The sequence below is a fragment of the Hypanus sabinus genome, chromosome 2, assembly GCF_030144855.1.
Source record: "Hypanus sabinus isolate sHypSab1 chromosome 2, sHypSab1.hap1, whole genome shotgun sequence".
Lineage (NCBI taxonomy): Eukaryota > Metazoa > Chordata > Chondrichthyes > Myliobatiformes > Dasyatidae > Hypanus > Hypanus sabinus.
The window spans coordinates 97,087,011-97,101,628 of record NC_082707.1 but is presented as its reverse complement, the minus strand read 5'-3'; the positions used below and the strand labels follow the sequence as shown (position 1 = coordinate 97,101,628).

The 14,618-nt window shown below is 39.2% G+C and overlaps 1 protein-coding gene across 1 annotated transcript in view; it reads right to left on the bottom strand.

Moving 5' to 3' along the window:
* Positions 1 to 9,541: 9,541 nt before the first annotated feature.
* The window catches only part of septin2 (septin 2), a 92,261-nt gene continuing 87,184 nt past the window's right edge, over positions 9,542 to 14,618 (bottom strand). The window contains exon 13 of the mRNA XM_059950946.1: positions 9,542 to 14,286. The gene's annotated coding sequence lies outside the window, so the exon portion shown is untranslated. The remainder of the gene's footprint in view (positions 14,287 to 14,618) is intronic.

Below are 14,618 nucleotides of genomic sequence, written 5' to 3'. Positions count from 1 at the left end.
TGCAATTTACATGGAATTCCATTCAGCCAATCAGAGCATGATGTCATCACTTTAAAATAAACAGCAAATGTTGAATAGCATATTTGGGCCAGAGGTAGAAAATCTTTAAGTGTTTACGCACAATTTGAAAATAATCTTCAAAAAAATGTTCTTGTATGCCATGGTAGTTTTGAGCACAGATGATCACTGAATAATCAGTTACAATAATTATGGTCTTTAAAGAGGAAAAATCGTGAATCCTGTTGCTTATTTACGTGTATTCAGTGTTTTATTATTAATAAAGTATAACAAGAACAGATTGAAATAAATGAAGCATTTTAGGAAGCCTGTTCAAAATGATTAATATTAATCTTTTAAAGAATTGAAAAATAGCATGATTTCTAAATATTGTCATTGTACCTCTAAATGTAACAAATGCCAACAGGAAATTATAAGTTTTGGTGCACATTCATAAAAAATGAGGGAAAGGAAGATAATTATACTTCACTCTCAATGAGAGATTTGTTCCTGAACTAATGATCACATATTTTCTGGCGTTTACTTGGGAGCTGTGTATATAGCACTGGTTTGATAAGCAAGTCTCCTATAATTAGACTTGACCAAGTTCATCACTGAAAATAATGGCTGACATGATTATCATGGAGGTGGTAATCTACATAGTATTTACTGTTATCACTGTTCAGTCACAAACAACAAAAACTATATAAGCAGAGTAAAGCCAAGGTCAGTTAGCCTAACTGTTTACTATCCAAGTACTAATGTGTGCACCGCTTCTGAGAGGATTTCTAAATGTACCATCCAATGTCACATATTCTCATTATCATCTAGCTGACACCAAGCTGCCAGGAGACATTTTCTTAGAAAACATCTCACTACTCTCAGGTGTTTTAAAAAAAATCATTCTCTGCTTCATTTGATAGTAAAGATAATCATTTTGTGTAATTAAAAAAAAATGGGTATAAATTGAAGGGTGGCACTACATGTCATCTTAGGCATGCATGTCATGGGTTTGCCATTGCTAATTTGAGAAGTTTCATTGTGAACATTACTGATTATCTTAATGCTAGGGAATGAAAAAGGAATGTTATGGAGATATCACAAGAATACTATATCAAATAACTAGTGTCAAAATATTTATTCATAAATGAGTCCTTCGCAGTTTTCAAATTTAGGTTTCATTGGGAGACAGTAATATAACGTAATACAGCACAGTACAGGCCCTATGGCCCACAGTGTTGTGCCGACCCTTAAACCCTGCCTTTCATTTAACCCCCCCCCACCTTAAATTCCATCATATACCTGTCTAGTACTCTTAAATTTCACTAGTGTATCTGCCTCCACCACTGACTCAGGCAGTGCATTCCACACACCAATTACTGAGTAAAAAAACCTTCCTCTAATATCCCCCTTGAACTTCCCATCCCTTACCTTAAAGGCATGTCCTCTTGTATTGCGGAGTGGTGCCCTGAGGAAAAGGCACTGGCTGTCCACTCTATCTATTCCTCTTGATACCTTGTATACCTCTATCATGTCTCCTCTCATCCTCCTCCTCTCCAGAGAGTAAAGCCCTAGCTCCCTTAATCTCTGATCATAGTGCATACTCTCTAAACCAGGTAGCATCCTGGTAAATCTCCTCTGTACCCTTTCCAATGCTTCCACATCCTTCCTATAGTGAGGCGACCAGAACTGGACACAGTACTCCAAAGTGTGGCCTAACCAGAGTTTTATAGAGCTGTATCATTACCTCGCAACTCTTAAACACTATCCCCCGACTTAGAAAGCTAACACCCCATAAGCTTTCTTAACTACCCTATCTACCTGTTGAAGCAGCTTTCAGGAATCTGTGGACATGTACTCCCAGATCCCTCTGCTCCTCCACACTACCAAGTATACTGCCATTTACTTTGTACTCTGCCTTGGAGTTTGTCCTTCCAAAGTGTACCACCACAAACTTCTCCGGGTTGAACTCCATCTGCCACTTCTCAGCCCACTTCTGCATCCTATTAATGTCTCTCTGCAATCTTTGACAATCCTCTACACTATCCACACCACCACTAACCTTTGTGCTGTCTGTAAACTTGCCAACCTACCCTTCTACCCCCACATCCAGGTCGTTAATAAAAATCACAAAGTAGAGGTCCCAGAACTGATCCTTGTGGAACACCACTAGTCACAACCCTCCAATCCAAATGTACTCCCTCCACCACGACCCTCTGCTTTATGCAGACAAGACAATTCTGAATCCACCTGGCCAAACTTCCCTGGATCCCATGCCTTCTGACTTTCTGAATAAGCCTAAAGTGTGGAACCTTGTCAAGTGCCTTACTAAAATCTATGTAGATCACATTCACTGCACTACCCTCATCTATATGCCTGGTCACTTCCTCAAATAACTCTATCAGGTTTGGTAGACACGATCTGCCCTTCACAAAGCCATGCTGACTGTCCCTGATCAGACAATGATTTTCTAAATGCCTGTAGATCTTATCTCTAAGAATCTTTTCACTTTCCCATCAGACGCAAGGCTCATTGGTCTATTACTACCCAGACTATCCCTACCATCTTTTTTGAACAAAAGGACAACATTCGCCTCCCTCCAATCCTCCGGTATCATTCCTGGGGACAACGAGGACATAAAGACCTAACCAGAGGCTCAGAAATCCCTTCCCTCGCCTCATGGAGCAGCCTGGGGAATATTCCATCAGGCCCTGGGGACTTATCTGTCCTAATGAATTTTAACATCTCCAACACCTCCTCTCCCTTAATATCAACATGCTCCAGAACATCAACCTCACTCATATTGTCCTCACCATCAACAAGTTACCTCTCATTGGGTAAAGAGGTTTCATCTTGTAAGTTGCTTGAAATGCATGTTTTTACAATTGCAATAGTTTTTTTCCAATTTGCAATACTTCAAAGTACCCCGCATGTAAAGATTGGGTATGTTTTTTATTTGTGGTGGAAAATTGGATGGGCTTTTGAAAATCCTTTAGCAAGAAGCTAGTGGAACAGTGCCCACATTACAGAAACTTCCTAACCTTCATAAGGTTCCTATCAAAAGGAAGGCAAAAATTTATTGAGTCACGGCTTTACAAAAGCTCAATCTGAGTTTCTCTCTCTCCACTATTTCTTGCTCCAGCTCATGGTTAATCCTGGAACCCATCCTAACAGACTGTGCATTTCTAAACTGATGTTGATGCATGAGTTACTTTTAGAAAGTGCCTTCTCCACATGCTATGAAGAGGAACTGTGTGACTTACAATTGGGGAACAGGTTTTGATGAGCTGAGTTGCTTTTATTACATTTTCTTATGGTGTCTCTGTCATTCATCCAACATAACTATTGCCATTGTACTCTCAGAAATAGAAGAGCAATCTTCCCTCAAGTTTGTTCCACCAGTCAGGTAGACTACAGATAATTTGCACTTCAATTCCATCTTCTGGCATTATCGCTTGATTCTACAGATAAATGGCATATGGTATTCTACCTAGTGATCTGCCTCATAGGTCCAATAACAAAGTGGATTCTGACCATCTGCGTGAAGATTGCAGACTCCAATACTGCATAGGTCTCCCTTCGATACTCTGGTTTACTGCACTCCCAAAGATATGCAGGTGATTAAGCTAATTGGTGACTAACTTACCTATAGATTGGTGTGAGAATCAGCACAGTATTAATTAATGTGGTTGTAGATGACAGGAAAATTAAGCGTGAGAATAAGATTGAGAGGACTGCTCCAAGAGTAAATAGCCTGTCAAATGAAAATCTGAACCCACAGAAATTAGCCTTATATAAGAAAGCCTTATATTAGCCTTATATAAGAAAGCTGAGATCTTCACTGCCACTATAAACAAGTTGTCCTTCCAAGTGATATTGTCAAACCTGATTTTCTTGAATAGCCAAATCATTTAAAAAATCATATCCTTAATTTGCATTTTCCAGAAACCATACAGTACGGGAGGAAGTGATCCCAAGAGATCACCGAATAACAACTTCAGTTTCAACCCCAAATTAAGTTCAGTACTGAATTTGCCTTTGTGATTTTTAGTTCTCAGATTCATTGACTATTAATCTTACACTGATAACTTGCCAATCTGAAAATGACCCAGTCACTGATTATTTTGTTAGTAAGCAAATGTGTATAGGTCTTCCCCAGGTTATGAACACCTGACTTGATGTACAACCAAATTATACAAACAATTGTTCAGGAAACCACCGAGATGGATTTTCTGGTAGCTGCAGAACTGTAAGACTCTCTTGCCCTGTGGGAACTTGTGAATTGTTTGCATTACGTAGGTTATAGAATGTAAACCTGTTGTAACCAAGTGGAACTTGTACCTGTTTTAAAGTGTCACCTTATAAAACAGGTACACCTCAATGCCACCTTGTCCTGAAACTCTTACATGGCATCTTAGCAAATGCCTTTCAGAAATCCCAATATTCCAACATCAATTTATCCAAATATAATTTACCCATTCATTAAAAGGGCTATTTTCAGCTATTAGAATAGCACCTAATGTCTGGCAAGTGGCAAGAGTTGAGGAACTATCATTGGTGCATGAATACTGCAGATGCTGGAAATGCAGAGTTAAGCGCAGAGTGCTGGAAGAACTCTGCAGGTCAGGCAGTATCTACGGAAAGGAATGAACAATCAACATTTCAGACCGAGATCCTTCCTCAGGACTGGAATGGAAATGGGAAGAAGCAGCTGGGGGTAGGGGAAGGAGTGGCAAGGTTTATCCCGCTGGGTACGAAAAGCTTGACCTTTTCAGATAGGAGTGGACATATGAATATATGTCGTTGCAGGCAGTGGAGTGTGCCGGGAGTAGAGTGGAGACCTAAGGGCTTTGGCTCAACGGGCTTCGGCAGAACCGGCTGAGGCGAGGAAGACCGGAGCTGCAGAGCTCTCACAGCTAGTTGCTTGGTAAGTCTTGGTAAGTAGTCCTGCTTCCTTTTACACTTATAACTTTAAAAGTATTGTTAAATAGTGTGATAGTTAGCTGTATTGTGGCAAAGGGTTCTTGCATAACTAATACTAGTACATTAAATTAACTATATAGCATGGAGCAGGTGATGTGTTACTGCTGCGAGATGTGGGAACCGGTAGACCCCATTGAGGGACACGGCGACTACATTTGCAGCAAGTGTTTGTTGCTCGAGGAACTCCAGCTTCATATTGATGAGCTGCAGTCCGAGCTTCAGACACTGCGACACATCAGGGAGGGGGAGAGTTACCTGGACTCTATGTACCAGGAGATAGCCACACCGAATAGATTAACTAATGTAGATTGCAGTCAAACACAGGATGGTGTGGCTATGAGTGTGGAAAGTAGGGGAATCCAGGAGGTAGGGCTGGAGGAGATGCAGGCCTTGCTCTTGTCCAACAGATTCGAGGCTTTAACTCCCTGTGAGGGCAGGAGCGGGGAATGTGGGGAGGATGAGCAACCTGCCCATAGCACCATGGAGTGGGGGGCCATTCCAGAGGGGGGAGTCAATAGAAATGTTGTAGTAATAGGGGACAGTATCGTCAGGGGGATAGATAGGGTTCTCTGCAACCGAGAGCGAGAGTCCCGAAGGCTATGTTGCCTGCCTGGTGCCAGGGTTGAGGACATCTCTTCTGGGCTGCAGAGAAACTTGCAGTGGGAGGGCGAGGATCCAGTTGTCTTAGTACACGTCGGTACTAATGACATAGATAGGACAAGGAAGAAGGTTCTGTTGCAGGAATATGAGCAGCTAGGGGTCAAATTAAAAAACAGAACCTCAAGGGTAATAATCTCTGGATTATTACCTGAGCCACGAGCAAATTTGGCTAGGTTAAATAAAATTAGGGAGTTAAACGCGTGGCTCAAAGACTGGTGTTGGAGAAGTGGGTTTTGCTTCTTGGGACACTGGCACCAGAGAGAAATGTTCCGGAGGGACGGGCTTCACCCTGAACCGGGCTGGGGTTAGTGTCCTGGCGAATCATATAACTAGGGCTGCAGAGAGGTCTTTAAACTAACTAGTGGGGGGGGGGGGGGAGGATTCTAGAGAGCAGATAATTAAAAAGTCAATGGAGAAGGTAATGGATGTAGGTAAAAGTGGAGGAATAAAAAGAGTGTGTCAGGAGGGGAAAGAATGTACGGAGATAAGCGTAAAGTTGTACAAAAGGAAAATGTAGGAAATAAGTGTCAAACATATTTGAAAGTCCTTTATTTGAATGCACGTAGTATTAGGAATAAAATTGATGAGTTGGCGGTACAAATAATTACGTATGGATATGATATTGTGGCAATTACGGAAACATGGCTGCAGGGTGACCAGGACTGGGAATTAAACATACAAGGGTATTCGACAATTAGGAAAGACAGGTAAGAAGGAAAAGGAGGTGGGGTGGCTATATTAATAAAGCAAGAAATCACTGCAATAAAGCGAAATGATATTGGCTCAAAGGATCGGGATAACGAAACAATTTGGGTAGAAATAAGAAATAGTGAAGGGAAAAAAGCAGTGGTGGGAGTAGTCTATAGACCTCCAAACAGCTGTAACTCAGTTGGTCGGAGCATAAATCAGGAAATAGTTGGGTCTTGTAATAAGGGAACAGCTTAATTATGGCGGATTTTAACTTTCATATTGACTGGACTAATCAAGTCGGACACGGCAGCCTTGAAGAAGAGTTTATTGAGTGTATTCGGGATGGGTTCCTTGAACAATACGTTACTGAGCCGACAAGGGGGGCAAGCAGTCTTAGATCTGGTCCTGTGTAATGAGACAGGACTAATACAAAAATGTCCTAGTAAAGGATCCCCTTGGAATGATTGACCATAACATGGTCGAATTCCATATTCAATTAGAGGATGAGAGGGTTGGATCTCAAACAAGTGTACTGAGCTTAAATAAGGGAGACTATGATGGTATGAGAGTGGAATTGCTTAAGATGAATTGGGAAAATAGATTAAAGGGTAGATCGGTACTTGATCAGTGGTGTATATTTAAGGAGTTATTTTACAACTATCAAGAAAAATATATTCCACTGAAGAAAAAAGGGTGTAAAAGAAAAAATAGTTATCCGTGGCTAAGTAAAGAAATAAAGCAAAGTATACGACTAAAAAGAAAGTTATATAAGGTAGCTAAATCTAGTGGGAAGATTGAAGATCGAGAAGCTTTTAAAGATCGGCAGCAAATAACAAAAAGATTGATTAAGAAGGGGAAGATAGATTATGAAAGTAAATTGGCGAAAAACATAAAAGCAGATAGTAAGAGTTTTTATAGTTACATAAAAAGAAAAATGGTGGCTAAAGTAAATGTTGGTCCCCTAGAAGATGAGACCGGGAAATTAATGGTAGGGGACATGGAGATGGCGGAAACGCTGAACAAATATTTTGTATCAGTTTTTACAGTAGAGGACACTCAAAATATCCCAACACTGGATAAACGGGGGCTCGGGGGGGGAGGGGGGAAGAGAGAAGCTAACTACGATTCAAATCACCAAGGAAATGGTACTTGATAAATTAATGGGACTGAAGGTGGATAAATCCCCTGGACCAGATGGCTTGCATCCTAGCGTCTTAAGGGAAGTGGCGGTCGGGATTGTGGATGCATTTGATAATTTTTCAAAACTCGCTGGACTCGGCAATGGTCCCGGCAGATTGGAAAAATGCTAATGTAACTCCTTTATTTAAAAAGGGCAATAGACAGAAGGCTGGGAATTATAGGCCAGTTAGCCTAACATCTGTGGTTGGCAAAATGTTGGAATCGATAATTAAGGAAACAGTAACAGGGCATTTGGATAAACATAGCTTAATAGGACAAAGTCAGCATGGCTTTACAAAAGGGAAGTCATGTTTGACAAATTTGTTGGGAGTTCTTTGAGGACATAATATATAGGCTAGATAAAGGGGAACCAGTGGATGTGGTGTATTTGGACTTCCAAAAGGTATTTGACAAGGTGCCACACCAAAGTTTATTACTTAAAGTAAAAAATCATGGGATTGGGGATAATATTCTGGCATGGGTGGAGGATTGGCTTTCTAACAGAAAACGGAGAGTTGGCATAAATGGTTTATTCTCAGACTGGCAGTTGGTGATTAGTGGTGTTCCTCAGGGGTCGGTGTTGGGACCTCAACTCTTTGCAATCTATATTAATGATTTGGAGAAAGGGACTAAGTGCAATGTATCGAAGTTTGCTGATGACACAAAGATGGGAGGGAGTGTAATGAGTGCGGAGGACATTGAAACCCTGCAGGGGAACATAGATAGGCTGAGTGATTGGGCAGACATTTGGCAGATGAAATATAATACTGACAAGTGTGAGGTCTTGCACTTTGGCAGGAAAAATAATAGTGCAAGTTATTATCTAAATGGAGAGAAACTGGAAAGTGCTTCTGTGCAAAGGGATCTGGGGGTCCTGGTGCAGGGAACACAAGAAGTTAGTATGCAAGTGCAGCAGGTGGTCAAGAAGGCCAATGGAATGCTGGCTTTTATTGCTAGGGGGATGGAGTATAAGAACAGGGAGGTCTTACTGCAGTTGTACCGGGTATTAGTGAGACCACGCCTGGAGTACTGCATGCAGTTCTGGTGTCCATATTTAAGAAAGGACACACTGGCTCTCAAGGCAGTGCAGAGAAGGTTCACTAGGTTAATTCCGGGGATGGGTGGGTTGATGTATGATGAGAGGTTGAGTAGATTGGGACTCTACTCATTGGAGTTCCGAAGAATGAGAGGTGATCTTATTGAAACATATAAGTTTGTGAAGGGGCTTGATCGGGTGGATGCGGGGAGAATGTTCCCAATGATGGGTGAAACTAGGACTAGGGGGCATAATCTTAAAATAAGGGGATGCCGTTCCAGGACTGAGATGAGGAGAAATTTCTTCACTCAGAGGGTAGTGGGGCTGTGGAATTTACTGCCCCAGAGAGCTGTGGAAGCTACTACACTCAATAAATTCAAAACAGAGATAGACATTTTCCTGGATAAAAATGGCATTAGGGGATACGGTGAGCGAGCAGGTAAGTGGACATGAGGCTAGGTTTAGATCAGCCATGTGATCCCCTGGACCAGTTTTCGATAGCCTGGATGGGTCGGAGAGAGGAATTTTCCAGATTTTTTCTGCTCAATTGGCAAATCGTTTTTTTTTCCCCCGGGTGATTACATGGGTTTGGGTGGGATGAATAATAAAATAAAACGGGTGGCATGGTGCCCTGTTGGTTGGCACTGTTGCCTTGTGGGATTCGGTGAAAACTAGAGTTAAGATTGGATCAGCCATGATCTTGTTGAATGGCGGAGCAGGCTTGAGGGGCCGATTGGCCTACTCCTGCTCCTATCTCTTATGTTCTTATGAATAGCAAGGTTTAATCAGACAATATTGTGCACACTATCTAGAAAGCCTGAACAATTGGAGGAGAAGATAATTTTAGCTTTTTTTTGTAAATCACCTTTGGGGTATTCATTTGTCATAATTATTTCACCCATAGTATGTTACATAAAAGTAAAAACAGATTTACTTGATATACAAGTTTATGATATTTTAGTGAAGAACGTACAAGAAATAAAATTGTTACAACTGAACAGTTATACAAGCCTATGTTTTATTATTGCTGCTTCATCTTCCATTACGTCAATAGATTTCCTGATCCATATGTCAGAGCACTGACAGAATCCTGGATCACCAAAAACATTCCAGAGAATTCCAACATGGTAACTAGGTAATACTGAAATGGTTAACAGTTCAAAAATGCCTAAAATTTTACATTTTAAAAAACAAAAATAACAGTCTCATCAGTATTACGGCAGTATAAAAGCTTTATAAACGGGTCACAAGTACATCAGCATGAAAGTACAAAAAAGTTGTCAGAAAACACACACTCTCCACATGAACCGCCTCCACATTAAATGGAAGTAACTTCTATTATTACAGAAATATTGTATCCAGGCCTTCCCTTTTTTAAATATTTAGCTGGTACGGGCAACCCACAAGTTACAGCCATCTGGGTTACATAAATTTGCCCTTACTGGATTCAGAAATCACTATCAGAAATTTGAGCACAATTCATTAATAGAGTTTATGACAAAGTAAATAAATAATTTATTAACTCATTTCTTAATACATGAGCAGACAGATGGTGCTGCTTCAAGTTATGGAAACCATTTTCAAAGAATGCAACCTCCCTGTAGCACAAGGGTCATCTGTATACTACTACACAGGATTTTAATCCCAATCCCTCATACCTAAAATTAAAGGACAAAACAATCTGAAATAGCATAAGAGCCAGGCAACAAAGTATGAAGGTTCATCTTGTTTCACAAGTTACACATTAACTTATGGCACCAAAAAGAAAGGTCGACTTTCTAAGGCAGTGTGTTCCACACCAATACACATTAAAAGCTTCAATAAAATTGATTTCAACCGTTGATTGAGAAATGTGCATAGACTGGGTGCTATATGGAGACTGATATCCAAAGATGACACTTTGAAATGTGAATTGTGAAATGTGAATAGGTACATCTTCACCTATTTAATACTTTTCAAATACTGTACAAAAATAGTTGAGTTTCTAGATCTATGCCAGTCTTAGAGTAATAGGGAAGGTTGTGGTAAATTCCTCCTTCCTCTGCTCAACCAATACAATTTGGCTACTTCTGCAACTGTAAGCATCTTATCAAGTTTACAGCATGTCAGATGTTGGTACAAGCTGCAGTTGACTTCCTAATTTAACCAAATTCTCAGTCAGAATATCTTGATAATAATTTTTTACAATTTCAGGTCTGGGACTCTTTTCTGTTGAAAGGTCCCAGATCTGAAGCATTACTGTTTTCTCTTTCATTAGATGCTGGACCTGCATGTCCAGCATTTTTTGTATTTATTTCATTTACAGTACAGTTTGGTTTTCAAGCAGCTATGCAATTAGCTGGTTAAACAAAAAGGATTACACAAATATAAAAGTAAAATTTAATAAACCTTATGGACTTAAACATATAGGACTGCATTTTTAAGTGTGTGGAATTCAAAAGAGATAGTAGATTTATAATGCTGTTTTTTTAACATTTATTTGACTTGCCAAGACAACTCATTTGTCAAAGATCTGATAATGCACCATCAAAAGGATAAATATATTTCTTACAGTAACAGACTCCTCACTGCACACGCTTCGCTAGATTTCAAACATGGCAACATGAACTTCTTTAAGCTAAGTTTCCACTGTGACACCTATCCATACCTTAGACTCCTGAGTGGTAGGCATCAACTGTTAATCATCAAATTTGTGGATCTGAACTGTTGCCCTCCCACCTCCTAGTGCTCTTCGTACAGGAGTATTTAACCATTCCAACAAAGTGGGAAGCATCCAATCTGATCAATCCTTGGAATTTCATCTTTTAGCACTTCTGGTTACTCAATTAATAAATCTAGCTTAACATCAAGATTTACAATGCACTTGTGAATGCAAATTAAAAGTATGCTGTCCACCATCGAGGAACAAAGGAATTTAGAGTATGTCAACAGATCTCCAGAAGTACCAAGTTAGGTAATTAAGACATACAGTACCCACTGCCTGAAGCATGTATTATGAGGGAAAGTTATGCTGTAACTGTATAAAACACTAGACAGCTCGGAATACAGAGTGTAATTCTAGTCACTATATTTGCACCATAGTATCATGTTGATGATCATGGGAAAACAAACAGCACATGCCAGAGCTAAACAATTTTAATTATTACAAAAGACTGCATAAAGAAACTTCAATCAAGATTAAATTCTAAAAGCCCTGAACAAGGATAAGGGAAAACCTACTGCCTCTGACAAAACCATTCAAATACTGTGGTGTAAAATTCTAGTAAATTGGTAGAATTAGAAAGGAATTTTCAAAGTTTGAAGTCAAAGTTGGATAGTGACTGAAAAATCCTCATAATACTTTAAAAAACTGAATGAGCACATGAAGTACCCTAAAACTATAGGCACAAAATAAAATCAGCCTAAAATAGCTTTTTCCTCATGCATGGATATTGTAGCAAATATTACTTTCCTAATGTAAATTTCTACAAATCTGGTGATATAAAAGTCCCAAATATTTTAGTATGGACGTATGTCTAAACCCTGCATAACCCACAATTCAACAAAACTGAAAAGCAAGTTTATTCCCTTAATTCCCAATCTATTTCAGTGGAATGAATTCAGGAGGTACACTTTATAAAGAGATTCAGACAAATTTCTTCCAAATTCATGATTTACAATTCATGTACTTTCCAGCATTCAGGAATTAGCACTGAAAAAACCTCCAAGCTTCAAAAGTCTAATACTCTCATCTGCTAAATACTGCAATCATTCAGACATCAATGTATTTGAAGCATCTGAATCTGTAGATAATAAGTTGTGAACACATCCAAATACACCCAGTCTGCAAATAAAGAAACCAACAGCTATCGAGCACCCTCAGGCAAGAACCTGTCACTGATCACCAAAATACATCAGTTGAATAATATGCACTATGTTAATTCTGAAATGCCAATGAATTATTTTGAAAGTAACAATTTCTAGTTGAAAAGTAGAAAAGACCACTTTAAGGTCTGATATTTTGATGCTGACCAATATCTTTTAATCCTACAATGAAAACATCCCAGAATGAAGATCATCCCAGAATCACTCAGAGCTGGCTGACAGGATCAATCAACAGCTACTAGTGGCTGAGGCAGGTACAACTGCAATATTTAAGAGGCATTTGAAGGGAAGAACTCAGAGGGCTGTGGGCCAAATGCAGGCAACTAGGACTAGCAGGAAGGAGGCTGTGGGTCAGCACGGATCAGTTGGACTGAAAGGCTTGTTTCCATGTTATATTACTCCATGACTCTATACTAGTTTTGTTGCAAAGATATACTCTTCTACAAATCATAACAGGAGCAGTTCCACAGTAGTGAACAATGGTCATGCTTATCGTACTTGAAGATGGTACATATACTTTGTTTCATCAAGTGATTAAAAAAAATGATATTTCATGGACAAATTCTTAATATAATGAAGCTACAAAAGAAATGGTTGAAGCTGTACTGCACAATGGGATCAGAAGTATATCATTTCCAGAAACAATGCGAAAACGGAATTAAATTGTAACTGTACTGACAATACTATGACAGTGTTGCTGCCCAGCTCTGAAAGTTATAACACCACCACTTGGAAAACAATTGCTTCACTGTGAAAACATCGCTGGAAGGAATTAGATTGAAAAATGTACCAGCGAGAAAATTAATAGCAAAATTATTCCTCCGGATTACAGGATCATGCAGACAATCTTCAGTTATTAAAATTTAATTTAAGTATTACCAAAAACATATTTAAAGTTCTCAAATGACTTACTTACATTTTAAGACTACACATTGACTGTAGTTTTAGCATGCTAATTGTAGAGATGCAGCTTCTGTCCTTATTCTCCACATCATTACAGCACAATAACCTCTAATAAAGTTTAAAAAAAAGAAACTGCAGAACTGCAATATCAAGATGAAATAAATTAAGACCGAACATGGAGATATGCTTAAACCATTGCCTGCCTAACTGAATCATGGCCTAAAGCCTCCAAATCAGGCTCATATAGACAGTATATGCTTCAGAACAAAGTAGCAGCAATTCATGAGCACTGATCTAAAAGGCACCAAATTGGCCTTTAATTAACCTATCATACCTCTGAGGATTTTCTGTTCCAAGTAAAGATGAGGGACAATATAACATCAAGGTCATTTTTTTCCTCTTAAAAAGCATACAGCGACCTGCAGCATGGTTAGAAGGTAAAACTATTGTGCTCTACCTCCACAATTTAAAAGGTTCCAAGCTACCTTTAGTGACAAATTAGACAAGAACAGTTAAACAGTGAAGCTTTCAACCAATTTTGACATAACCAGCATCTACTGTTATATATGGACTGGCATCAAATCTTGGTTTAGTCCTCCCAAACTTATGAAAGCAGCTAGTTGTACCAACAGTATTGATTATAATTCCTTTATAATCAAAAATGTTCCAATACTAGTGGCTTTTACACCCTTAAACTGTGTTGTAAATACTTTTACCAAGCTGTGGAAAGCTTTAACTTTATGAAAGATACATTGGTATAAAATCATCAAGAAATGTGGACAATGCTAAAATTATAATATATAATAAAAAGTGAGAATAACTTCAAAAAAATTGCAGAAATAAGGTTACAACACTGCAATGTGAACTATAAGCACTTGAATCAGCTGCCACCACATGCTACCAGGACCACATTCTCTAGACTTCAAATCCTCCTTCACCACTGCTTCAAGGCGGTGGAACTTCTCATTATTTGCCTGTAACATGATAAAATTGCATTTTAGAAATAGTGCAGATTCAAGGGTACAAGTCTAAGATTATACATCTATATTTTTTTTAAATCAACATAACTTCCACCAAATTAAACAATTAGGAACAGGAGTGGGCCACTGGCCTTTCAAAATTGCTCCACTATTCATAGAGATTATGGACTGATCTTCCATTTCAGTCTCCAAATCCCTCAATCCCCTTATCTAGAAATCTTGATTTGTTTTGAATGACCTCAATGACCAAAGATTGACAACCATTCAGAGCAGAAAACTCAAATATTAACTGGTTGGAGAATTTTCTGCTCATGTGGGTTCCAAAG